At 35.4% G+C, this 5,934-nt stretch overlaps 1 protein-coding gene across 1 annotated transcript in view; it reads left to right on the forward strand.

Moving 5' to 3' along the window:
* The window catches only part of LOC101588474 (vomeronasal type-2 receptor 116-like), a 60,906-nt gene that overhangs the window by 979 nt on the left and 53,993 nt on the right, over window positions 1-5,934 (forward strand). The gene's annotated exons all lie outside the window — the stretch shown is intronic.

A 5,934-nucleotide genomic window follows, 5' to 3' on the forward strand; every position in this document is an offset into this window, starting at 1 on the left:
ATGTTCTGCTCCTGGACTAGCTGGTTGGATCTATTCTCTACACTCTCCCCATGCACAGGTTGCAGCTGCAGGATTAAACCTCAGGCATGTATGCCAGGCCTGAGCTGTGCCTGGAGAGGGCAAGGTGAAGTTGGAGGAAGAGGAAGCTCTCCGCACACTCACCGGACCTGGGCTAGGACTGGGTCTGGGGGCTCCTGGAACTCCTCAGAAAATCCTACTCAGCAGGCGGCGTGGGGGAGGCACTGCGGAGTGGTGGGGGGCGGCCGAAGGGGCTGGGAGAGGGTCCGGCTCACGCTGCGCCTGGGCTGGGACTGGTCCCGCCGGCGCAGGGTAGCAGGAAGCTCTCCGCACACTCACCGGACCTGGGCTAGGACTGGGTCGCTTCATCTTGGTCTTAACCATCCAGCAGAAAAGGGTAACAACAAGTTATAAAAAGTAACGTTATAATAATGTGCTGAGATCAAGTTGAGAACTTCGGACTTTTTCCAGTTCTGCTGGTAACCTACTACTATTGAGGACCATTGGACTATAGTGGGTTATTTTGCTCAACTAAAGTATGTACAGTATTTGAACTGGCATCAAGTATGAAATAGTTCTTTAAAGACTTCTGCAAATACAGCTTCTCTAACAGCAATGTGACACCCATCTCTCAAAAAGCAAAACAAAAATAGGGAATAATAATGAAGAACGATTTTGTAGTGAAAAAATTGTATGCATATACAAAATAGGTAGGATAGATACAAAGCCATATATATAAGTTATATTTATTCTCTTAGTTCAATGATAAGAAAGTTTTGTACTAATATTATTTAGAGAAAATGTCATGTCTGCATCTTGTCCTCCGAAAAGCCAATATGAAGACAACAGTATGCAAGTTATTAATTATTGTAACAGTCTTCCTAATGTGTTTTGAAACTGTTTCAGATTATTAATAGCTACTTTGAGAATCTTTACTCTCACATAATAGAAGACACAGAAGAAAGAGACAGATTCCTAGAAAGGTACAAATTACCACAACTGAATCGACAAGATATAACCACTCTCAATAACCAAATAACAGGCAATGAAGTACCAGACATAATTAAAAACCTACTGACAAAGAAATGTCCAGGTCCTGATGGATTCACAGCTGCATTCTACAAGAAATTTATGGAAGATATAATCCCAATACTCCTCAAACTCTTCGATGAAAGTGAAAACAAGCTGTCCTCTCAAAATCATTCCTGGAGGCAAGTATACTGATTAAAAAAAAAAGAGAAAGACACAACTAAGAAAGAGAACTACAAGCCAGTCACCTTCATAAACATAGATGCAAAAATCTTCAATAAAATCCCAGCCAATAGAATACAGCAAATCATGGAGAAGATTATACACCATGACCAGGTAGGATTCATCCCAGGAATGCAAAGATGGTTCAATATATGCAAATCTATAAATGTAATATATTATATCAATAGAGTAAAATCTAAAAACCACATGATCATCTCAATTGATGCAGAAAATGCTTTTGACAAAGTCCAACACACATTCATATTCAAAGTCCTACAGAAAATTGGAATAGATGGCTTCTACTTCAATATAATAAAAGCCATCTATGACAAACCAATGGCTAACATAATTCTAAATGGGGAAAAATTAAAATCTTTTACTCTTAGATCTGGTACAAGACAAGGATGTCCTGTATCATCACTCTTATTCAATATAGTTCTGGAATCACTAGCTTGAGCCATTAGACAGGAGAGAAAAATGAAACAAATAAGAATAGGTAAAGAATAAGTTAAATTATCCTAATTTGCAGATGATATGATACTTTACTTGTAAAACCCAAAAAGTTCCACCAAGAAGATACTAGAATTGAAATACAAATTCAGTAGCATAGCAGGATACAAAGTCAACACCCAAAAGTCAGTACCTTTTCTCTATACAAACAACAAACACAGTAAGAGGGAAATTATAGAAACAATACCTTTTACAATAGCACTGCAGAAAATGAAATATCTTGGAATTAATCTAACTAAGAAAGTCAAAGATCTTTTCATGGAAAATTACAATACTCTGAAAATAGAGATCATAGAGGATTTCAAAAATGGAAAGATATTCCATGCTCCTGGATAGGAAGAACCAACATTCTGAAGATGGCCATACTCCCAAAATTGCTGTAAAGATTTAATTCAATCCCTATCAAATTACCATCAAAAACGATCATAGACCTAGAGAAATCATTCCTAAAATTTATTTAGAATCAGACAAGACCTGGAATAGCATAGGCTATCCTGGGCAACAAAGACAAGGCATCAGGTATTACAATTCCTGACTTGAAATTATACTACAAGGCTACTATGATAAAATCAGCATGGTACTGGCAACAAGACAGACTTGAGAATCATTGGAGTAGATTAGAAGACAGAAACCTCTATGAACACACTCAGCCACCTTATATTTGAGAAAGGGGCCAAACATGCTTACTGGGAGAAAGATAGCCTCTTAAACAAATGGTGCTGGAAAAACTGGCTCTCTACATGTCAAAAACTAAAACTTGACCCAGGTCTTTCACCATGCACTAAACTAAAGAAAAAATGGATTAAAGACCTAAATGTTAAAACAGAAACACTAAATCTCCTGTAAGAGAAAGTAAAAAGAACTCTTGAAGACATAGGGTAGGCAAAGGGTTCATGAGCAAAAATCAAATTGCACTGGTAACACGTGAAAGAATTAACAATTGGAACCTCCTGTTATTGAGAAGTTTTTGCATGTCAAAAGAAATTACCAACAAAGTGAAAAGATGACCCACAAATTTGGAATAAATCTTGACTAATAAGTACTTAGATAAAGGTCTGTTCTCTAGAATTTATTAAGAACTAGAAAACATTGGGGTGCCAAAATTAAAGACCCAATCCAGAAATGGGCATCAGAGATGAATACACACTTCTCAGAGGATGAAATTAAAGAAGCGAATAAATATATGAAAAAATGCTCCACATTACTAGCCATCTGTGAAATGCAAATTAAAACAATACTGAGATAACATCTCCACAATGAACAGCTATCATAAAGAAATCGGCCAACAACAAATGTTGGAGAGGCTGTGGGGAAAAACGAACCCTTCTCCACTGCTGGTGGGAATGTAGACTGGTGCCAATGTAGACTGGTGCAACCATTATGGCAATCAGTGTGGAGACTCCTTAGAAAAGTTGGACTGGAAATCCCATTCAAACCAGCTATCCCCCTACTGGGAATTTTCCTGGAGGAACTGAAAATATCATATCATAGTAATATAGGTGTGCCTATGTTTCTAGCAGCACAATCTGTGATAGCCAAATCTTGGAAACAACCAAGTTGCCCATCACCTGAGGAATGGATGGAAAAGATGTGGTATTTTTATACCGTGGAGTATTAATCAGCTATAAAGAAGGATAAACTCAAAGTCTTTATATATAAGTGCATGCCACTTGAAGATATAAGTGAAATAAACCAGACACACATGTGTAAATATTATATAGTCTCCCTAGTATAAGAACTCAGAGGCAGAAATAAAAATAGAAAGTCATAACACAAATAAAAGGAAAGTGAGAACTTGAAGATTAGTTAATTAAGAAAGGGCAAGAAGAAAAGCTAGAAAACGTGACAGGGCCAAAGTCACACATTTATGTGCACAAGATGGGAAATGCAATGGTCCTGAGAATCTTCAGCATGTTTTTGAAAATAGCAGTTCATTGATAGGTTTCTCACCCTGACTAACTATACATGCTGATACCTGTGAACTAAGCAACTGCACTGAAGATAGCAATGTGTCATACTAGGGTCATGCTTGGAATGCCTGTCATTCTGGTCCTCTAAATATATACTCCTTGTCATAACATATCAATTACATCCATAATGTCTCTCCAGTAAAGGTTTGTTTAAAAAGGGTAATAAATGAAAACATGAGACAGAATTCACAGGACTGTTGTGCTACAAGGCTGTATATTATTAGATTTCTACATTTCTCTGTAAAAATATGTAAATGATTATTCTTTTTTGTAAGTTTTTTATCATTTTAATCTTTTTTATTCATATTATTGAGGGACTCGAAGTTTAGCATATCAATACTTGATGGAAAATACCTGTTCCATGTTATGCCTAAGATGTTTGATATTCAGACTGATAGAGAGGCTAAGCTCAATTGCCTATGTTATAGGACAATAATATCATTAAGCTTCTCTTCTGGAGAGTTAACAACTTAAGTTTGCAAACCAAAAAATTAAAGAAAAAGAAAGGTTACAAGGCAGCCAACATTTTGGCCCTAGCCTTTCAAGGTCAGTAAGGACTCAAGTAATAGGAGAACCTCTACCATAACATCCTGTAACTCAATTGTGTTCCAAATTTTCTGATCAAGGAGATTTTGGGGACATAGAGGAAAGTGATAGATGATGTAGAGTGTGCCTAAGGAGAGTCACATGGAGTGAAAAGATTCTCTCATGCTTTCACAGAGATCAAATTGGTCAAGCAATAACCATGACTCATTCATATGGCTGACACTGACAAAGGACCTACAAACTGAGGTACAGGGTTTCAGGTTAAATCCTGAAGGGATTTGACTGACCTTATCAGATACAAAAGTTACATTTCTTGTTAATGTAGGTCTTGCTTTTTCTTGGTCTTAACGATCCTGCAGAAAGGTATGAGAATGAAGTATATAAAATAAAGCCATATTAATATGATGAGCTGTAAAAGGTCAAGTCAACAACTTCAGACATTGACAATCTTATGGAAATCCCACTACTATTATGGCCTATTAGATTATATTGGGATATTTTGCTGTATTCAGGCACTTACACTATTTAATGATAATGGAATTCTCTTCTCTGAGAAAACTAACCAAAAAGGATACAAATGTATGACCATTTTGTATCTGTATACTGAAATAGGATAGATATACAGCTCCATTCTCTTAATTCAATAAATAGAAAGGTTTATTGTAATAGTGTTTGAGACAGGATATCAGGTCTGCATCTTTTACAATGGATAACCACTAAGATAACAATATGGAATGTATTAATTATTGAAAATGTACTAGTAATTGGTTGTGAAACTCTCATTGCTATTTGTTTCTCAATAAAAATATTAAATAAAGAAACCATTTCATTCGTATTTTATTTTCTCATTAAAATGAATGAAGTAAAAAGAATTCTTGCAGAATTCAACTGTGAATCCATCAGGACACAGGGTTTTTAAAAGTTTTACTATTTCAATGTCATTTACATATATTGGTTTAGTCAGAATTTTTTATGTAGTCTTGATTCGGTTTTTGTAATCCTTATGTACCGAAGAATCTATCCAATTGTTCTGTTTTCATCCTACCAGAGTAAAGATTTTCAAAATATGTATTGATGATCTTAATTTTAATACAATCTGAAGTGCTTTCACCCTTTTCAATCCTTTTTGCATGAATTTGCATTTTTTCCTTTCCATTTTTTGACAAATTTACTATGGATTTATCAAGTTTACTTGTTCTTTCAAAGGTCCATCTCTTTGATTTATTAATTCTTTGTATTGTTTTCTCTGTCTCCATTGCATTAAATTTTTCTCTCATCTTTATAATTATCTGCCTTATTTGGGTTTTGTGGTTGACTTGGTCTTATTTTTCTAGAAGCTTGTGGTTCCACATTAGACTATTTATTTGCTCTTTTTTTCTTTTCCTACTTTAAGTGTTCACTGCCATAAATTTCTCTCTGAGGACTATTTTCATTCTATCCCACAAGTTGTGCTAAGTTGTATTTGCAGTTTCATTAGATTATAGATATCACTTGATTTCTTTAATTTCATCTGTGACTCATTGGGTGTTCAGGCTGGTATTTGATTTCCATGTTTTTTATGGAGGTTTTCCAGTTTCTTTTGCCATTATTTTCCAGTTTCATTACTCCATCATCAGTGATTTCAATTCTTTTTTTTATT

The sequence above is a fragment of the Octodon degus genome, unplaced genomic scaffold (assembly GCF_000260255.1).
Source record: "Octodon degus isolate 3935 unplaced genomic scaffold, OctDeg1.0 scaffold00282, whole genome shotgun sequence".
Classification (NCBI taxonomy): domain Eukaryota; kingdom Metazoa; phylum Chordata; class Mammalia; order Rodentia; family Octodontidae; genus Octodon; species Octodon degus.